The sequence below is a fragment of the Cheilinus undulatus genome, linkage group 22 (assembly GCF_018320785.1).
Source record: "Cheilinus undulatus linkage group 22, ASM1832078v1, whole genome shotgun sequence".
In the NCBI taxonomy this organism is placed as follows: domain Eukaryota; kingdom Metazoa; phylum Chordata; class Actinopteri; order Labriformes; family Labridae; genus Cheilinus; species Cheilinus undulatus.
Window position 1 is genome coordinate 18969651 of NC_054886.1, and position 21870 is coordinate 18991520.

Here is a 21870-nt window from a genome sequence, read left to right on the forward strand (position 1 = left end):
GAAAGTCAGCACGCTACCCACACTACTTTCAACTGAATAAGAATTTGAAAACACAGAGTACTCAGCATTGCCTCTTTGTTTAGTCTGATGTATTTTGACAGTTTCATGAAAACTACAGAAAGAATTTTTCATGAGGACGTAGGCATTTAGGCTTTTGTATGCTTAAAGGTTGCTGCCTGTGTATGGAGAAACGCCTTTTCGGTTCTCGATTCTCAGTTTGTAGGCGCTTATAAGGTGACTCATTTCATTTGACAGACTCACTTATATTTGGGTTAGGTAGGCTGACTCTATTGTATTACTTTCTTCAACTTTGATGGCTCCAAAATACACCTCAAACATCATTTATGGATGAGTGAAGTCTAAAGAAAGCCTGGCATCTCCTCCACATGCTGGTCACCAGCCTGGTCACACACTACCATGGGATGATATCCCATTCTTCAACCAGCATTTGTCACATGTCAACCAATGTGGCTGTGTTGGTCACCGTTGCACAAACAGCACGCCCAAGCTGATCCCACAATTGTTCAAGGGGGTTAAGGTCAGTCCATTCCAGTCCCAAATTCTGGATGTAGTCTCTGATAAACCCCACTCTGTGTGGGCGAGCATTGTCATCTTGGGTTAGGGACTGTGGAGATAAAGGATTGCCTCGGGTTGCAGAATCCCATCTTGATATTTCTGCATTGAGATTGTCTTCAACGATGACAAGCATCATTTTTCCAATGAGGGAGATGCCGCCCCACACCACCTCACTGCCTCCACCAAAAGATGTTACTCTTTTAGTGCAGCAATCAGCAGTGTTCCCTGCACCTTCTTCATACTTTGACCCTACAACCCAAATGCCAAAAGCCTCACACAGGCTGTGAGATTTTAGCAATCCTATAAGTTTCTGGCATGCTGCCCTGTGTGACATGAATCTCATATGACATCAAGTTTGATGTGTGCAGACTGAATGATGACAACTTACACCAAATGCTAAAGACTAAGACATTTGCCGATACTCAAGAAACAAATGTCATTGTGTGCATCATCCATCTACGCTGCCAGGGCCTATCTTGTTTGTTAGCACAAGTGTCATGTTTATTGTCATTTCTTGCTACATCCCTGTTGGTTCTTTGGTTGATGCAGATCGTAGCATTAGCAACATTGTGAGATGGTCATCTTACATTTCCGACACTGTCTTTATCCTGGGCTATCTTTAGTCGCAAGACCATGACAACGGTCGTCTGTCAACCTGTCTCACAGTTAGTGCTTTCAGACAGACACTGCTCTGGTTCTGGCTTAGTTCTGAAGTCTCACAACCTTGGTGCTTTCTTAAACCAGCCCACGTTCACACCAGTGTAAGCATAACAAAAGTCGGAGGACGTGATGAACATGTATCATCACATCCAGCCCCACTTTTGCCCAAGTCTTCTTGCAGTCCTGGTATTCTTCCTTCAGTTCCTTTCCTTTCTTGAGTTTATTAATTATTTGGTCTCACATTCGGGTGACTCAGCCTTCACCATCTCTTCTCCAAGTTCCTTCCTTCCTTCCTTGCACTACTCTCCAGCTTCACCTGGAATTCTGTCGATGCCCAGATCACAACCAAACATTTTGTCTCCTCGGCAGATCACTTTTTCCTCCCTTTTTCACTCCTCATCACAACCTAGAATATGACACGCCCATCGATGATGTCATGGTCCCCAAGGAAGAGTCAGCTATTGTTTGGTTCCATCTGATAACCAACTGTTCAGGTTCAAACCGGCTGGTTCATAATTAAGTTGGGGAACCGGAACCAGCTCAAGCCCTGCCAGTCTGAAAGGCCTAATTGTGATGTAGGACCACCGAGTTAGAGCCACGACCAAAGAAATTGCCACTAATACTCATCTTTCTTCTGGAACAGCCCAAAATTACACAGTGTATACCAGCCTTAAGACAGAATCTGGACTCATCGCTGAACATAACAGGTGCCAATCAGGCTGCTGATTGTCGACGCCTGGGGGTACCAGAAGCTCAGAACAAGGGTCAATAGCAACAAGATAGGATTTGGCACATTTTCATGGGTGCAACCCGTATACTCAGCTCTGCTGCTCATCTCTCAAATGCATGTTCCTTACAAACGGTGCACCATTTGTTTCCCCTTTTTTCAGTTAATTAGAGCAAAATGTTATTTGGAATCCACAATTGATGTGAATCGGATTAAACTGACCTAATCAAATGGAATCGCATTGAATTGTTCTGTATTTAAATGAACTGAACTGAATGGTAGCCTGTAAATCAAGATTTGAATCAAATCATTTAGAGAAGGAGAGACCCCTTCTCCCCTCCTATTTTATATGGTACAATATCATATTGTGAAATGTAGTAACTTTGTATTACACTTAGGCATTCATGGTCATAAGAGAGAGTGCTGTGTGAAGTACAACTTAATATGCATTTAAAGTAGGAGACCAGAGGTATGAATCCATCCTTGTGACAGTATTCTGGAGATTTGATGTGATTTCATTTGGGTCATCTCCTGCCACCAGCTTGTTTTCTCAGGAAGCCTCTAGTTGTACTCTCTCTCTCCCTCTCTTTGTGTTTGCATGTCAGTCCCTTGAATGTGCTAAAAGCACCTGTCAGACCTCCATCCATCTAACAGCTGTGAGAAGTGCGAATGACTGCACTGTCTTAATTTAAAACCTACAACCAGCAGCAGTGGAGAATTTTGTACTCCAGAGGGCACCATTAGCATGCTTTATGTTTGACATGAGCATCAGCAGATGTAGTTCCAACAAGGAATCTGTCATCCAGGATAGCTGCCATTCAAAAGAGTGTCTTTTTTAAATTGCTCCATGGAAATTTGAAATGAAGGTATTTAAAAGGCTTGGAGTATTATTTTTGTGCCTGAATTGACATCTGAGCATTTCTAACTGGATTTTTGTTGTGTTTCATTGAATCATATAACTCAAAAGGAAGGCTTTTACTCAGGATGTAACAAGCTTACCAGTTTGGAATAATTGATCGCGATTGCTGCCTCGAACCAGAGTGATGAAAGAAGTGAACTCCTCAGAATCTCCCTGCAGAGACAAACAGAGAAAGAGAGGTCAAGACTCCATTCATAACTTAACACTCAGTTCATGCTGCTGTGGATAAAAGCTATGTTTATTCACACATGGCGAGCGTGAAACAACGTACACAGTAACCACTATGCCTTGCTGCGTTATCAGCACAGTCCCATTAGGTTTGGTAAACATGCTTCATGTACTTTTAGGAGGTGATTTTCAGTTGTGCATAATGAGAGAGGCTAAAAATAGACTCCAATGCTGACAGCGTCTCCACCGCACACTGAAGACAGGATAGCAGGATGTTTGGTTGTGTGTGCTTGTAAGTAATAATTTCTGACAGTGACTCACTCTTGTACATCCTTAGTTGTGTGCAGGGAAGCATGAATATTAAGTGATGCACATGCACAGCATCTGAAGAGCATATAGCGCACATACGTTGAACGCTAATTGATTTTGTCAACCGCTGGGATCAGAGTAATGATTGGAAAATAATGGGGTGGCAAGGGATCCAAAGCATCTTGTTCCTTCTTAAGAATGTCATGCTTTCCTTTGTGAATAACAGAAACCATGCTAATCTCAATAATGGAAGAATTTAATGTTTGAAGACTTCAAGAGACACATGATTGACAGATCTCTACCAGTGTTTCCTGATAATTGGATATCCACACACCTGCTTTATCTACTGTCCACTTCTGCATCTTCAAAGCGCCACAAATGTGAATCTGTCTTGACTTTTCGCATCCCGACTTCGCTGAAGTACTTGATATGCAAAAATCGTATGTTTACTTTCCAGATCAAAGTTTCCCTCCCCCTCCTCCTCTCCCACTTTCCCATCTAAAAATGGACTCCTTGCATTATGCAAGGCAACAAAGAGCAGTGTCTGCTCACACAGCCCATTCCTAGCATACTGATTAATTAGCTTGTATAATTAGCCTAATGATTTAGAGAAACATGACCATGGCCACCCAAGAAGCTATGCTAATGGAGCCCTGTCCATAGCGATTAAAATGCCCATAACTTAACAATGGCTGCCTTAAAGTCCAGATAGCTGCTGTGAAGAAAAGTAGCTGGTGTGGTAATTGATGGAGCACCATACTATTCATGTGTTTGTATTGGATATCTTCAGGAGTGCAGACCCCACTTGAAGGCTGAGAGCTAATGAAGCGTTTTTATTTTTCACTCTGACTATTAACTTGAACGCCAGCAGCACATTCGATTCACTCGGACCCTAAATTGGACTTGAAATGTGATGTAATCCGCTGAAAGCGTGAGACCTGCTTTTAGTGTCACAAGGACCCAATTTATCTTCCATCTGTCCTATTATGCAATCCCATATATCTCCTATCTGCCAGTTATTTGAAGTTCTTCTTCTGAGCACACACTGTAAAGTGCACGAGTGAGGATGTGAACTTTACAGTTTCCATTAAAATGTGGAGCGAAAGCAAACTGTATCTCTGCTTCCTGACAGTAGCATCAGCATTCCTGGCTGCACTCAGCACATAAATCGCCCGTTTATGACCTTCTCCTGAACAGTAACCAACAGAGACACCGGCCTCTGCTCATAAAACCTCCAGAATGGTGAGGTGGAGGAGAGGATATTACTTATCCATACACGAAAACGCCAGTCAAGTGGGAGCAGTTAAAAAATCTAATCTGTATTTGTTTAGTGGCACAACAGAACGCTAGGAAGATCACAGCCTGTCTTATATTAAAACATAGTAAATATGTGGCCAATGCCTTGTATAAACATTGAAAATGCACTTTGTGTGTATTTCTGTCTTATGCAAGTTTGACATTTCAGAAAAATTCCAAAGTAATGGTTTGGGTATCTCTACACTCATTTTGGAAATAATACTAAGACACAACAGCAGCAACTAAAATGTCATCACATAAATGCGGCCCATAACACTGACATTATACCCAACCTAATATTCTTTATTACAGCCCATAAAAACATTTAAATACTTCATAAAGACTGAATTTAAATCCATGAGCTACTTTTTCTGGCCTCTTGAGAGCAGCAGGAAAAGATGTAAATGTGATCACCTTATAAAGCTTTACAAGTGCAGTCCATAAAGATTATACAGCTAACTGGCTGCACATCGAGCTTTCACGAGGCGGCATTAGCATTTACTGTGAGTCATCTTGCTGGCTTCCCTGTGAATACAAGTTCAGTACGTGCAATTCTCTAACTTCTGCTCCACCCAATGTCTAGCAGCTTCTGGTTTATTCCAGATAGTGTAAGTATGGTCAAGGCTGCCTATAAGGGGGGACAAAGAGCTCTCCGGGGCCCAGCCAAATAGGGGGGCCCATTGAAGTCTGAAAAATCATTGTCTACGTTAATGCTAAGATGTTATAACCATATTTTTGCCTCAATAATAACCACTTCTATTAAAACCATTTTTTTTGTATTGATTTACAGTGTAGTCATCCCATCCTCAAAATGTAAACACATTATCTTAAGACGATGAAAATAGATTAAACGTAGGGAAAATTGGCTAAAAATGGCAGAAATAGGATGAGAGAGGCAAAAATAGGCAGAAAGTGGCGAAAATGGGCATAAAGAGAGGTGAAAAGAGGTAAAAATGGCAAAACAAAAGGTGAACAGAGAGAAAGTTGCAAAAAAAATGGTTTCAAATTGGCAGAAAAGGCAGAAAAACCAGCAGAATGGTTTATAAACTGGCAAAATGGCTTTAAGTTGTAAAAATAAGGCCACTGTGGTGGTGAAATAGATTTGAAAAGTGGAAAAAATAGGCTTATAATGGCAAAAATAAGATAACAGACAAAAAATAGGTGGAAATTGGCAAAAATGTACATACCAAATCATGAAATCTGGTAAAATTGGCAGAAATGGGTATAAAGAGGGGTAGTATGGCAAATGGTGATGAAAAGCATTGTAAAGGCTAAAAAATGGCAAAAAATAAGATAACAGAGTCAAAAAATAGGCAGAAACTGGCAAAAATGGGTATAAAGAGTAGTAAAAAGGGATAATTGAGGCAAAAAAATGGTAAAATTGAGGTGGAAATTGAAAAAAAAGGATTAAAATTGGTTAAAATGCAGAAAAGTTGTGGAAATATTTATTACAGTGGCAAACTGACGTAGAATTGATCAAATAAGGCAGTCATGGTGAAATAGGATTGTAAAGTGGAAAAAAAGGGTTAGCAGAAGCAAAAAAAATAGCAGAATGTGGCCAATATGGGTCAAAATATTCATGAAAAAAATAAAATAACATCATGCAGTTGAACCTTGCACTCTGAGTCCATTGCATTTTTATTTGCCTTCTCTGTTTGAATTTGTAGAGTTTGTTGAATTGTTCTGCGGTGAAAATAGCCAATGATGACCCTCTGGCTCCGTTACTCATTGAAAAATCTCTCTGGATCCATCCATCCCGAAAGAGTTTCGTATGCCACCAGTTCTGCTGTCACAGCTGTGCCAAGTTGCAGAATGGGAGAGCAACTTTTAATTCAGCCTCAGTTAGGAAGCTGTGAGGACAAACTTTTGCCTCTATCTGTCATAATACAGGGTCAAATCAGGGAGTTTAAGGTGAGATTTTGGTGCAAGAGAGGGAGAGTGAGAGTGGAGGGGTCGGGGGTTGAGTCATCATCTTAGTGAATTGGATTGATGCGAAAATTTGCATAAAATCGAACCAGCTCTGTAAAAGGACGGATGAAAAATTCGGAGTCAGTTTGCAAACATGATTTGAACAAAATGAGCTCGATTTTTTTTTTTTTAATGTGAAATTCAGAAAAAAAAATTGACCCAGTGTGCAAAGGCCTTAAAGGTGAGGTCTATCAAAGGGCCTTAAATTTTCTTGGCATGTGGCCCTCAGTGAAAAAAAAAGTTTGAACAGCCGTGTACTGCACAGTACTGACTGTAGAATGAAAGATTCAGACCCACTTTGTTGGTAAAAATATATATTACTACAGTTGAAAACCTCTTTTTCATGGTATGATGAAAGTTTGTAGCTCTGTGAGCTTTACAGCACATTTCAGTGAAAGATTAAACGTTAAAAAGTAGCCTTCATCTTAACACTGACACAGCATGGCACTGGAAACAGTGACGCTCCCATCTGTTAAATAATTTCAAAGAACAGGAGCTAAGAGAAGAAATAAAACCCTCCAGACAACCACTCTGACATTACGCAGTTACTAAGTTTAGATCTGATGTAAGACTGGCCTCACCTTCCTTCTTGTTTCCAACCACTTAGCCCTAGATCAAGTTTTTGCAATTACACGGTACGTCAGAATTGAACACAACTATTATTAATCCAAACATGATTACTAGATAGCTCTGCAATTACTGATTTGATCACCAGGTCCTCCATATGCCATCTTTCTGCCAGCCTCTTTAGTGAGACATTGTAAAGCAAATGTGCCATTAGCATCCGCAGCACTCCCAAAACACACTAATTGCAACTCAGACTTGATAACAGTCTGTTTGTGTCTCAGTCTGCATGTTGCCAGCAGGTGCAATGCTTTTCACTTGTGTGAGCTGAACATCACAGTCTCCAGTTTGACACCATTGTGTCAAAAACTCTGTGCTCAGCTCGTCAGCTCTGGTGCGCTGTGCCCAAACAAGCCAGCTAAAAATGAGCATTTGGGAAGTGATCTGCCATTCGCTTCCCCACTCTTTTTCCTTCTCTCTCTGTACCAACAGCTGCCTCAGTGGCGCAGGGTAGCGTCACTGTCAGACGTAGATAGAATTAGTTACATAGTACATCATATTTCTTATTCACAATTGACGTCACTCAATCCAAAAAAGGAAACGTTATGGGTGAGAGTTGTTTTTCCTTTTTTTAATATATTTTAGAAACATTTGCATACGTTTGTGAAAGTCAGAAGGATGTTGACAAGACATCAAATCTTTCGTGTGAGCTGTCTCAGTGAGATGTTCTCATCTAACCTCAAAGATAGAAGTCTTTTTTATGTAGCAGCAACTTTTGCTTATGAGTTATTTGCAGAGCTGGCATGAAAAATGGAAATGTGTTTGAGGTTTATTTATAAAGGTGGCAGTTGCAAATTGCTCATCTTTCTCTAAAAAGCTTATCAAGTCAAGTTTAATCTTTTAGGCACATATATTTGCTGATTTGAACTGATTAATCTACTTACTGTACAAATAACTAATTTAATCTATTAACCATAATCATATGGTGCAAGTAATTCATCTCCCCCTGTAACTTCAATACTGTAGAAGAGCCCACTACGGTAAAATGCCTCACCTCATATGCATTTTTGCAATACTGAATCTACTTATCAAAATAATTACTGATCTAATTCAATCTATTAACTTAACTCATATGCTGCAAGTAACTAATCTATTCACTGTAACTCAAAGGCTGTAAGGGGCTCACTGTGGTAAAATTGCTCATCTCATGGGCAGATTTGCACTAATAAATCTACTCACTATACTATTGACTGATTCACTCTATTAACTGTACTCAAATTCTGCATGTAACTATTTTATTCACTGTAGCTGAGATGTTGTAAGAAGGCTCTCTGTGGTAAAATGCCTCACCTCATTTGCATATTTGCACTAATTTATCTACTTACTGTACTAATTACTAATTCAATCTGTTAACAGTACTCAAATGCTGCAAGTTATTCATCTATTCACTATAACCCCAATGCTGTTAGAAGGCTCACTGCAATAAAATGCCTCACTTTATCTGCATATTGCACTAATCAACTAGATTATCCTGTCTACCTCATGTAAATCTGCCCACATTCTTGCATGTTTTATACTCTAATCATGTCATCCTTGCACCCTTTGCACATCTTGCAATCATACCAACAGTGCATAGACGTGTATATACCTACACAAGCTTGTACATATTAAAATCTTAGTTTTTATCCTTTTTTCAGTTTTTTTTTTTTAAATTTAACGTTTAATTCCTGTACAGTCAAATGAGTCAAATTCCTTGTGTAAGAATACTTCGCCAATAAAGCTGATTCTGATATGCAGGACCAAACTGAATCTTCCTCTCTATCTTTCATGTAGAATGAAGACGCTGAAAGGCCTCTGCTGTGTCGTTGAAGACGTGGTGAGTGCAGGATTTCGTACCTAACCTTTCCCTTGTTGGCAATCAAAGCCGTCTTATCAGCGGAGTTTTCAATCACGCTGAAAACTTTCCATCATGCCCAAACTGCTGCTCCCTAAAGGCTATCATAATCTGCTCAGCATGTTAATCGTTCAAATGTCTCATCAACACAACAGGATAAGTATGCTGAAGAGGTTAGGAAGTGTCTGAACGAGACAAAGAGGGTAAAAGGTGAGGGATTATATGTGATATGGAAACTGAGTATCAAACAGGAAATAAGCAGCAGAAGAAGGGGAACACATTAAGGCAGAAGTGAGCGCAGAAACGTAGAGGAAACTGTTAGGAAACTCTGCACGCTGTCGCTGTTTCCAGTCAGCTTTGGCGAAGATGATAGCATTGATCATGTTCTTTAAAAGACCGCTTTTCCTGTCACTGTATCACCTCACATCATTAAGATGACTGGTTGAGTTGCCTTAAAAGGTTTTCTCTAATGCCTCGCAAAGATTATCTTCCACATTCTTTCATGAGACTGCTGACAAACCTCAGAAAGCGTCCGTCATATCGATTCCAGCTACCAGCTCTGTTATTAGATCAGATCTAATGAAAGTGGAGGGGAACGAAATCCACTCCAGACTGAATTGTGACCCAGCCCAAAGGCGGTGGGCACACGGATTGAGATCACTTGGAAACACATGTACATCAATCAAAAGAGTGTAATTCCATCACATTCATTGCCTCCATGACGGATACTCTATTTCTATTGTCCTGCTCTTTCTTCCTTCTACAGCCGGTTTCCCTAAGGACATTCTCAAATCTCATGAGTACCAGGCGAATGAACAGAGTAAATAGATTTTGTTCTCTGCATCGCTCCGCTATAAATCCACTTGTCGCAGCATAAATCTTTGGGAAGTTCAGGCCGCCCCTGTGCCTCTGCTTATTAGCCAACCCAGGATCAATTTATCACCTTTGAGGACAAAGAACGGGAGCGTCTGGGGGATTCTCTCCCTCCCTGTGATTTATGGAGTCGGAGCACAAACAGGGCATTTTTGGGTCATGCAAATGCGTCTCGGCACAGACGCCTGCCCCACCTTCCTCCTCTTTTTGTCTGATTAATTTCAGGAGTGGGAGAGTCATGTGGTTAGAGTGTAAATGAGAGCTTGTTAAAGTGATTGGTCATGATTGTGCCTTTTCAACGCACTGACCGTATATCAAAGGGAATTTTCACTGAAGGCTGAAATAACCGTTGTTAGATTTGAATCCTCAAACAGACTCGAAAATCCACTCCACAGATCTAAGATGTAGTGTCATGCCTTCGCCACTAGTCTGTACTATTGCTCTTGCAAATTCTTCTTCTTCTCTTTTGACCCATTTTTTCCCATGCAGGAGTGAAGCTGCTCCACCTCACCTGTGCTAAGTGGCTGCAGCCGTCTCTGCAAATGAACTACACTGCTAGGCTCTTGCTCTGTACAACTCTCTCATTTGTAATTGTCCTCATGTAAATGATGGGACAGGGGTGTTAGGGGCTTGTGGGAAATGTATTTCTTGTGAAGTAAGCCAAGCAGCTTCAGTGAGGTTGATGGATCGTTGCTGGTTTTTGGGTTTGCGGTTACAAGGCAGGTTTGAAACATTGCGTCACGTTTTATTTGGTGTGAATTCAGTGTGATTCAACCGCTTATCATCCACCACTTCAAAATGCAGGGAATGGGAAAAAAGGCTCTTTTTTTGAGGTTACAGATTGAGTCTTTTTGTGAGTTGTATGCAAGCACGAGTCTCTGTTTGGACAGCTGACAGAATAGTGACTAAATGCCGCTCTGTGTTTGCTTTGTCAGATATTGAAATCCAGATTCTACCATTTCAAACTCCTGCCTTTATCCTGTTTTCTTTTTCCCAGTGCGTCTTAACCACAAGCTGTGCGCCGGCTCCACCTCACAACTCACTCGCCACCGTCTTGGCTCGCATCCACACTCATCCCTCCTCATAACAAATGAGCTCGCACCGGCCAGCAGATTTCTCCAACACCTACCCTACCGCCACATCTTTGTCATCTTCCCTCTTCTTCTTGCTTCCTTGCCTTTTTCCCCTTTTTCTACCTTGTTTAGGCACACTCCAGCCTTGTATTTTCTGTGGCAGAGAGCACAAGACTCGCCGTTTGCTGAGTGGGCAGCGGGGAGCGGAGGAGGAAGAGGAGAGAAATAGAAAGAAAAAGGCACACAAGGAGGAGGGAGGAAAGAGAGAGTTATCTAACAGGATTAAAGGAGAACAACGGGAATGGAGAGCACTTAAAATACTCATGACATGAGCCCTCTTGCAAAAAGGAGGGGATGAGTAACAATAGCTGAATCACTCATGAGGCTCTCTACACAATATGCTCTCTCTCTCTCTCTCTCTCTCTCTCCCCTTCCTCTCCCTCTCTCTCTACTTTGCCACCTTTGTCTCTCTCACACTCTCGCCTTCCATCTCCCCTCCCTTTCGGCTTCATTTTTACTTACAGGCCCGGGGATTTGATGGATCTCAGAGGAGTTGTGTTAATAATGTGAGAGGGAGAGCTGCTTTAATTAACCAATGCAGGAAAAGGTATTCAATTCAGATGGAATGACAAGACTGCAAGGGGAAGATAGTGTTTGATGGCGGTGGGAAATCAGAAGAGAGGGGGAAAAAAGAGACCTAGGGAGTGAAGCAGAGGCGGTTATATGAAGAGAGTTCATTAAATAAAGGGCAATCTAGTGTAGCTTAAGTGTTAAATACAGGGTGATGAAGTATTTTCCTGTCAAAATTCTCCCCAGGGGCGATTTTAGAATCAAAACTTTAGGGGTGCTCAGCTCCTAAAGACATTGTGACACGTAGACATTTTTGCAAGGGAGCATAAAACCCTGAACAGGCGAGATTTTCCTATATGCATCATCTTACTGCTATAATTGGTGGCGTGTCTGTCTGTCTGTCTTGATTTGTACGCCACATCATTGCTCCAATTGTCCTTGATACGTCTCAGAAGAATTCTTGGGTGTACTGGTTTAAAAATGGTGCTATGATAAAATCATAAATATGTACAAATTATATTTATAAAATTCCCAAATTTCAACACCTTTCGCTTCAGTTTGCCTAACTCACAATCCCCATCTTGGCACACAAGTCTGCTAAAAAGCAAGTTGAAACACGCCCACAAGTAAATGTAATAACCTGACACGCCAGATGGAATTGTTTCATAGATCCACCTGGTAAACATCTCATAGACGGCGTTTGGGAAAGGGCAGAGCCTTTAAAAAAAAAAAAAAAAAAAAACTTGGAGGGTGACCGGATGAACGTTCTGTCTGTCACATCTTTACAGGCCAATCAGAGCAACAAAACACGTGACACAGCCGCTACCAAGGAGTAAACGCCATATAGCACTGCATAACGCGAACCATGGTGACTGTAGACATGTCAGTACACGACTTTTGTCATTTTTGAAAAAAAAAACAAAAAACTCAATGATGTTCTTTGTCCTTATTTTAATGAAGAAATGTCGTCAAGTTCTGATGAAACTGGCATTTTAGCAGCATCCAAGGTAATCTCTTCCGCCATAATTGCAGCGACCTCTTATTGCTGCTTGTTTTTATCACGACTCCGCTGTGCCTGAAAGTACCGCCCCTCATCGCTGATTGGTCCTGTCCCTCTCTAACCCCGCCCAAACTGTTCAGACAGGAGCTTGCAAGATGGATTCGCCAGTGAGACACATGGAAACAGGCGTATCCATCTGCGTTGCAAGGTTAACACAATAAACTTTGTAAGCAAGTCAAAATTCACGCATTAATGCTCCTCTTAATGTGCTGTTGGCCTATCACTGCAAATACGCACTGGTGCGTGGAAACACTGAGTCATTATACAGTTATCTGGGGGAAAAATTGACTACTTTTTACATGAAAATTGCATTAAGCATCTAATGACAAGGATGGTAACAGCACAGACTTGAGAGGTGATGGTTGTGCACTTCACTTTTTATGATACACAAACTTTCCAGAGATCAAGAAACAATTTCCCCTCTGTGTGACTTAAGAAAAAAGGTCATAAATGATGTATAAATAAGGTCAGGAAATATTACTTTGACATTGCTATTAGTAAGCCATAACCAGGAGTTAAATCAGTCTGAGACTCCCAGCTTTTCTTTTATCCATGTGTGGCATCATTATACATGATGTTAATGTTAGTGTTGCAGTTAGAGTTTAACTTCATTCAGAGAGGAAACTTCCCCAAGCTGCTGCTGAAGTGAACACATTAGTATAACCAATTCTTTAATTAAACACAATGTCTATTATTCTGAATATTGAATATTACTTTAAGTACTTTAAAGTAATATTACTTTAATTTCAGCATAAATTTCACCAAATGACCATCTTTTTGTATTACATTTAATTATTTTTTTTTTCATAAAATTGGGTAAAAATGCAATATTATTTAAAAATATCATTTTTGAAAGTGATGGGTAAAGTTCCCACTGTCAGGATTTCTTTTGTATAGTAGAAACATCACAGATTACAACATTACAACATTATTTAAACCATTTTTGCTTATACGAACACTTTCACAAAGAAAGAGAGTGAACAACACAGACCACAACGCCAAATATTTCCAGCTGTGCAAAGATATGACAGGAATGTACCCATATGTTGAAATCTAGGAGAAAAACCAAATAAATTTGACTTTTATCTCATATTTTGGCCTTTAAACTCATGATTTAGAGTTTTATTCTGTATTTTGACCCTTGAAATTCATGATTTCAACTTTTAGCTCGTAATTTGACCTTGTAAAATCATGATTTTGAATTTCATTTCATATCTTGCCCCTTTGAAACTCATGATTTAGAATTTTATGCCACATTTTGACATTTAAAAGTCATGATTTTGACTTTTAACTCATAATTTGGCCATGTAACCCATGATTTCTAATTTCATTTCATATTTTGACTTTTATCTCATATACTTGCCTTTTAAAAACATTATTTTGATTTTTAATTCAGTGTTTTGACCTTACGATCTAGTAAGTTCAAATTTTTATCTCAGATTTTTAGCCTTAAAGTTTCTTTTTGACTTTTTCCATCTCAAAATCATATCATCAGTGCTAAGGTTTTTTCCCCTGTAATTTATGACTGGTGAAAATGAGGTTAACACTGTGTGTTTGAATGTTGACCTTTAAGGCTCTCTTGTTTGACCTAAATTCATAATACGTCCCCTGCTGTGATTGACTTGGACACCCCTGATCCAGAGAATACCTGTCAGATTTTACAAATCTGTTTTGGCAATGGCTCTTTCTTTTTTTGGGGTGCTAAGATGAAATTTAGGGCTTCTTCAGTACACAAAAAAGGGTCTAAAATCACCTGTGCTTGGTCCACTTCTGTACCAAAGCAGGGAGGAGAAATAGAAAAGGATTTCACAACAAGGCCGAACAAATCTGTAAGTTACCTTTACCGCTCTGTTACGCACAAATGTGTGTACAGAAACGTCGACTGCAAATAGGAACAAATACCTTTCCCTTCACTCCCACAATAGAAGAACCAGAAAGGTGGAACAACATGACAAATTCTCCTCAGGGTGGATCGAACCTTTTCGGGAGAGAACAGCACTTCAAACGATCGGCGTGCTTCGCCAGTTTCCCCTGCTCGTCTGACTCACGACGATAGCAGCCTGGCAGTCTGTCCGAAAAACCACGCACGCACACATGGAAGCGTTCCTTCACACGCAGGTGTCAGAGCACTCAGGCTTCTGCATAAAAACACACAAAACCTCTTCTACTGTACTTCCCAAAAATACAACACAAACACAGAAGCATCCTCAACCTTTTAGAAAGAAAGACACAGCGAACCTCTTCTTCAAACTTGCCCAAATTTCAAGTGGGTTTTTAATGCACTGAGCTAATGTGTTTACACTTGCTATAAAAAGATTCTACTTGGCGCAGAATATCTGTGGAAGAGGTCTCAGGAGTTGCCGCTGCCTCTCTTTTTATATCACATAACAAACATGTGACGGCAGTGGGAGAGAAACTCTCCAGCCTTTGTAAATAGGGCACCATTTGAATATTTTACTTGTAGCTTGTGCTTATTTAGCATTCATTCCTTTTCCAAATAGAGAGCAGGAAGTAAATAAGTATATAAAAATATGTCTCCTTTTCCACCCTTCTTCTCAGCAAGATATTTTTCATCCTCATTGGTTACATAAGGGACGGCTTTAATGATGGTAAGATCACGCATAACATAATCATGGCAGCCTGGTAAATTGACTGAAAGATCTGGCTTTTGGTGCCGACTCTCCCACAAGAGGACTAAAGGAGCTTCTGGGATTTTAAAGTTGAAAGAGAAAGGCTCGGTTACACTTGGGGATCTGCGAGTGCTTCAATTTTCAGCTCCGCGCCATGACAAGAATCATCACTGCTGGAAAAAAAACGATGATAGAATAACTCAAAGGCATAATCGGTTGTTTACAATGGCAGAGGAAGATGGAAGAGGAGGAAGGAGACGGATGACGGCGGGGAAAAAAAAAACCTCAGAGTGACCAGACGGCACTCTGACATATTCTGAATTCTCGCTGACACACTCCTGATGTGTGACAGCAAGGGACAGATGGGAAACGCAGAGGGAGAAGTAAATGTGGAATGATGGAGGAATGGAAGCAGCTGAGGGGCGGTTGGAAGAAAAAAGGTGAGAGATTAAAGTAGAAGGAGAAGCTTGAAATGTACAGAATCTCCACATGACCTGAGAGTTCTTTCAAGTTTACTCAAGTGCCCCTTAGCAAGGCACTCCAACCACTCCCATGGAAAAACGCACACCGTTGGGCAGCTCCCAGGAGTGAAGGTGTAAATGAGTATGACCCCTTCCTCTCTCTGCAGCTACTCCCCAAGGCTGTTTCTGTAAACAAGAATGTGTTCCCAGTCAACACGCCTTGTCTGATAAAGGGTCGGGCAGTAAAGAGAGCAACATGGAGGGAAATAGAGTGAAAGCAAAACAGACCCCCAGAAAGGACACGGAGGAAGAGAGAGCAACAAATTACATGAGACTGTTTTTAACTTGAGATACAGTGAAGACGACGGTAAGGTCAAAGACACCCTTCCTCCATGAAAGCTGCTGAAGTGAGAGCTGTGACAGAGAGAGGCACAACACTACACACTTGGCAAAGACTTAGAGAATACTAAAAAGAAAGGCACGTCACTGGGAGGAGGGGGAAAGGAGGAGGAAGTGAGTGGATCAGGTGGAGTTTGAGAGGAGATGACGGCGAGGGAGGGATACATAAGGGTCATACATCCTGAATAAGAACGGCTGAACATACACCTGCAGTGATGTTGTTATGAGGAGATGTAGCTAGTAAACATATCCAGCTTTCACCCCTTTGGAGTTTAACCCTTTTATTAATTTTATAAATCAATCATGGTCAACATAATTTGGCTTTTTTGACCTAAAAAAAATCAAAAATCCCATTTAAAGTGACTGACCTAATTCAACAGAGGTCCAGCCAAGTGATGCTAGAAGTCTCACAATACCTGGCTACCATCACACCATGAAGGCAAAAGAACACTCTTTCTCAGAGAAAAGTTTATTAGATAGTATGAATAAGTGGATGGATACAAAAAAATTCCAACACACTGAACATCCAGTGAGCGTCCAGAGAGAGAGAGAGAGGAGGATTCTGCGGAGATGTTTCTCTGACTACTCATATGGTACTGCTCATAGAGCTACAAACTAGGGCTGGGACTTTATCACATTAATTAAGATTAATTAATTACAGAAAAAATAAAGCAATAAAAAAATAACGCATTTAATCTCAATTTATTTTTGCACTCCAAACAGCGCGGATTGTTTCTCATTGCATGAGTTCCCGGTATACCCGTAATACTGATGCACAGGACACAACATGACAAACACCATGGAAACCGATGAGAAGTCGTTGCTGGGTTTGGTGGGCGGAAAATTTAGTTTTAAAAAAACTACCGGATGGACCCCTGGATAAAAGCACAGTTGTGTGCAAATTGTGCAAGATAGAATTTCTTCTAGCCTCTAGCACAGACAATGTTCCTAGTTCGAGCAGGCAGTGTCGCCAATCCACACTTGGTAAGATGACTGGGTTCAGAGCCAAAATGAGTAAGTCCACGACTGACAAATTAACAAACTCACTGGCAAAATGGATTGAAGTGGACTGTCGACCACTCTCAGTGGTAGAAGATAAGGGGCTAGAAGCGGTGCTACAGATAGCGTCGTCTGACCCAAATTATGAACTGCCATGCAGAAAGAAAATGTCAAACAATGCAATCATAATATTCATTATTCATATTGCACTTTATGTTAACACTCAATGATGAAAATCAACACAATTTTGTTGTTCAAGCTCATTTATGTGTATTCATTGATTCAGTCATATACCAAATCCATTTCAATTAAAAAATGTTACTTCTTGTGTCAAATATTGATATGCGATTAATTGAGATTAATTACTTACAAAGCCTCTAATTAATTAGATTAATTTTTTAATCAAGTCCTACCACTACTACAAACCTAAACTCAATGAGTGAAAACTTGACTTATAAACACATATGCGATACAACAATTGTTCTTGAGCATGTCTGTTTTTCCTGAATCCCCCTGAGATCACTGCACACATCATGAAGAGGTGAATCTCTGTGAGCAATTTGAAGCCTTTTATCACTGTGCCAAGACCAAAAATGCTGATCTCTCAAGTCATAGGACAGCCTGTGTCCAGATTAGGATTAAATGTTCAGTTGTATAGAGTCTGTTTTATCGTTATGAGAGGAATTTTTACCGTTTGATGAGACCTGGAGTTAAATACGTAACAGGATTTATAAACAATGTCCCATTTAAATGTAAGCGATCAAGACCATAATTGCACTTCTTGTTGACATAAAATTAAAATTGACCCCTTAAAGCCTGAAAACACAAATAGCCAGAAAATTCTCTTTTTTTGGAATTGAAATGTTCATTTAACTTTCTACTGAAATTTTTAAAAATCCAAATTTCCATAAAATTTCACAAATTTATTTTTAGTATCTTATTTCATTCATTAGATGTTTTTGGTGACTGATAATCCACTTGAGGGCATTTTTATCATTTATCAGATTGCATTCAAAAGTTTTTTTGAGTAATTTATTGAGCATATTGATTAGATAGAGATATTATAAAAGTATGTATCAAATATGCGACAACAGGCGTTAAGGGATTAAATCGTATGTAAATAAATGTATTTATTAGTTTGGCATTACACATTTTTATAAATAGTGATTATATCAGGCTGGAGATTGAACTGAGTTGCTCACCAAAGCGAGATACGATGTCTGCATTTGTCGCTGACAGTTACGCAGGGAAAGTATTTGCTATCCTGAGAGCAGCTGTTTTAATCCCCCACAGGGATAGGAGTTTTGTTTTACCTCTGACATTTGTGAAGGCCTGAGATGCAGAAAACTTGTCAGAGGTGCAGGCATGACTGGACTCAATGAAAGTCTGTGCAGCTGTGCACGGTGGTTAAATTCTTCATCTTAAAACAAGGAATAAACAAAATAAGACAAAATAAATCCCTCTCCTTTAGTCTTAAAAATCATGCAGTCTGTATGAGACTCTTTTCAGACAGCATGTTTGTAGAGCTGTAGTGGTGAAGCAGCTTTGCTGCTGTGCGCTCTGCTGTGCTGTGCGTATTTTAAACACCTAAGTAAGTAAATATTAAAAATAAAACCTTATTTTCTGAAATTTCCTTCTTCTTTCCCAAATGTCTCGTGGGCCAGATGACACCTGCTGGCGGGCGGGATCTGGTCTGCGGGCGGGAAGCTGGCCGCCATTTGGGGATGGCTGGCTTAGATGTATTTTATATCATAGAAAAAAACCATTAAAATCTCTTGAGCTTGTGTTCACCACAGACCTTGCTCTGCCCCACACAGTGGTGTTAAGGTTCTTTTTCCATTATTAAAGCTGATGATCCTGTCTTGTGATAGGAGCATTATTTTCTGCTCTCACATATTTTTATCTGCACTTCCTGTCTAAACCGGAAGTAGTGTTAGTCTGCAGTTTCATTGTCTGTGGCTGCACAGTGGAGCTTAGAATCTTTATTTTCTGCATGCTAGAGCAATGTCTGTTAGCATGAACAATGTTTAACATATGTATGTCGACTTATCTGCTATGTTGTGTGAGTTTCTGTTAAGTTTATTTGATACCAGTTGAAGCAACATTCAGCTAACAGTTAAGCTAATGCTAACACACTGATAAACTAGCACCACCTTGCTAAAAGGCTAGTGATGCATTGATTTATACTTAGAAATGACTTATTTCAAGTTTGTGTAGAATATTCATAGAGCTTTTTTTTCTTTCTTTCTTTTTTGCAGTGTCACAGTTAAGAAAGTCAAGTATACCCTGAAGTAAACTTCATGAAAATGATCAATCTTGGAGTTCTTTGGGGACTGTTTAGCTGGTTGGATAGCTAGCATCAGAAGCTAGTAAGACCTGATTTCTGACAGTTTACCAAAAACTCAGTCAAAAATTCCATCGACTTCCAGACAAGGGAAGTGTGCTAAAAAGCTAGCTCACGCCCATATTTTAGGACTCATTCTTGCACCACTCAAAGAGAAATATGTATACAATCTTGTACCTTTGCCTTTCTCTCTGTTTTTGTACGCCATTATACGCATAATCCAACTTTTAGTAGTCATGAAGTATGGGTAGCTGGTTAACTTGGTTAATGCATTGCTATATTGTGTTTGGGACAAGATAGTGTACGACCATATTTTTACAGTAGCAATAGAAAAAAATTTACATTTAAAATCTAATAATTTAGATTAAAATAATTTTCCTGCTGTGATGGAATCCCCTTTACTCTCATTATATTTTTGTTCCTGGTTTTTGCTTTAAAAATCTCAAGCATTTGCTACAAACAATCCAGCCCCCTCATAGCTACCCCAATCACAATTCCCTGGTGCTGCTACTGTTAGATGACAGAGCATCAAAGTGTGGAGTGTGTACTGAAATCGAGACAGAAAATCAACCAGAGGGAGAGAGGAAATGGAGAAGAGGAAGAGGGGGAAACGGTGTGAATGTATATGAGGAAGAGCGCTATTCACCTGGTGGTAATATGGATGAAGGCGGGGAAGAACCGGGAGTTGGGGAAGGTGGAGACTGTCTAAAAGTGAGGAGAGTGTGCATTAGAGAGATAGGGCTTCTGACTCTCCACTGGGAGGCTTTGGGAAAAAAACAAGAAAGACAGCTGAGATAGAGAAAGAGTGAACAGGAGAGAATGGCGAGGGGACATCTTGGATAAAGTAAATGGAGAAAGCAGAAGAAAAATTTGGGAAGGAGGGCAGAGATAAAAATAGAAGGAGACAGAAGGAGAGACAATCCGAACATGCCCAAACTACCCGGCTTATCTCCCAAAGTGCAGACAGTACATTATCGCCAGAGGTGCTAAAAACAGCCTGAATCATCAATAAATGAAATCCGGCACAGGTAAACACGACACATTGTTTCAAGCAGAGGTATCAGCGCTGACAAAGGGAGGGCGATGCTGAGAGGATACGGCGATGCAGACGATTTCTCATTATCTGCCGTGTGTCAGTTATTAACGCTGTGTCCATTCCAACACCTAATTAATGCAGATAGCCAAATGCCAAACCTGATGAAATACCGTGATGAGGGATTAGCTGGAATAATAAACCCTTCGACCGGCATAACTTTGTCTCCTTGATTAGGTGGGAGATAGAGAAAGGAGGGGAGAGATTTTCAGATCACTTAAGTCTCTCTCCCTTCCTACCTCCGCTCTCTCTGTCCTTAATGAAGACTTTTTCCTTCTGCCCCCATTCTCCCAGCCTCTCTCCCCTCAGCTGCTGAGTGCTGTCCTAATTCCATTCTGATAGATGGAGAGGAAAAGAGGCTCATTAAAAATGGCTTTGCTGATTGTGCTGCTGCTATTTTCTTCAGTCAACTGTGTGTATTTTAGTGTATGTGAGTTGCACGGTCAAGTTGTTTTGTCCCAGGTGCTGCAAGGTAAAGATTCAGCATGTGGTGCAAGGGGGAATTGTAATCTGGAACAATTTACAGCCACAGTTTGCCCAAAAAAGTTTCCACAATATAAATCTTACATTACATTAAAAAAGAAGGTGAGCTAAAGCAAAAAAGGAGAGTTGCAACCAAGAGCAAAATATACAGGCCTGCTTTGCAATGATAGAGGTATAGAGGCTACATATACATGACAATGAACCACTGAAAATTGATCTTTTTGTGTCTTTAGTTTAAAAAAAATTTAGCATTGACATTTTGATAAAACCAGTCCACGCTGTGGGGGGTCAGTGCACCTGGGGCCCACTGCAGTCTGGTCTCTAATACACCTAACCATTATACCTATCCCTGCAGGTGGTGGGCCCACCATGAAGTGAAGCCCAGCCACGAGACACTCGTCCTCGTGCCAAGCACCCCAGGTCTGGCCCTGAAGTGACTCCAGACTGTAGATTCCGAATCATAAGGGTCTTCATGAATTACCTTAAAGTCCGAGGCTGTTGTCCTCTGCTGAAAAAAGGTGGATTGCTCCCTCCAGGTTGAGTCTTTGCCCCACGTAAAGTAATTCAAGTATCTCGGGTCTTCTTCACAAGTGAGGGTAGAATGGACCGTGAGATTGGTGCAGCATCAGCAGGCATTGTACTGAGCTGTTGTGGTGAAGAGGTAGCTGAGCAGGAAGCCAGAGCTTTCAAATCACCGGTCCATGTTCGTTCCAACCTCATCTATGGTCATGAGCTCTAGGTAATGTCTGAAAGAGTCTGGGCTCAGCCTTAGAGATAGGGTGAGGAGCTCAGACATCCAGAGAA

At 40.5% G+C, this 21870-nt stretch overlaps 1 long non-coding RNA gene across 1 annotated transcript in view; it reads right to left on the reverse strand.

The window, feature by feature from the left end:
* The window catches only part of LOC121504522, a 245768-nt gene that overhangs the window by 4128 nt on the left and 219770 nt on the right, over positions 1 to 21870 (reverse strand). The window contains exon 5 of the long non-coding RNA XR_005991472.1: positions 2963 to 3035. This is a non-coding gene — a long non-coding RNA (uncharacterized LOC121504522). The remainder of the gene's footprint in view (positions 1 to 2962; positions 3036 to 21870) is intronic.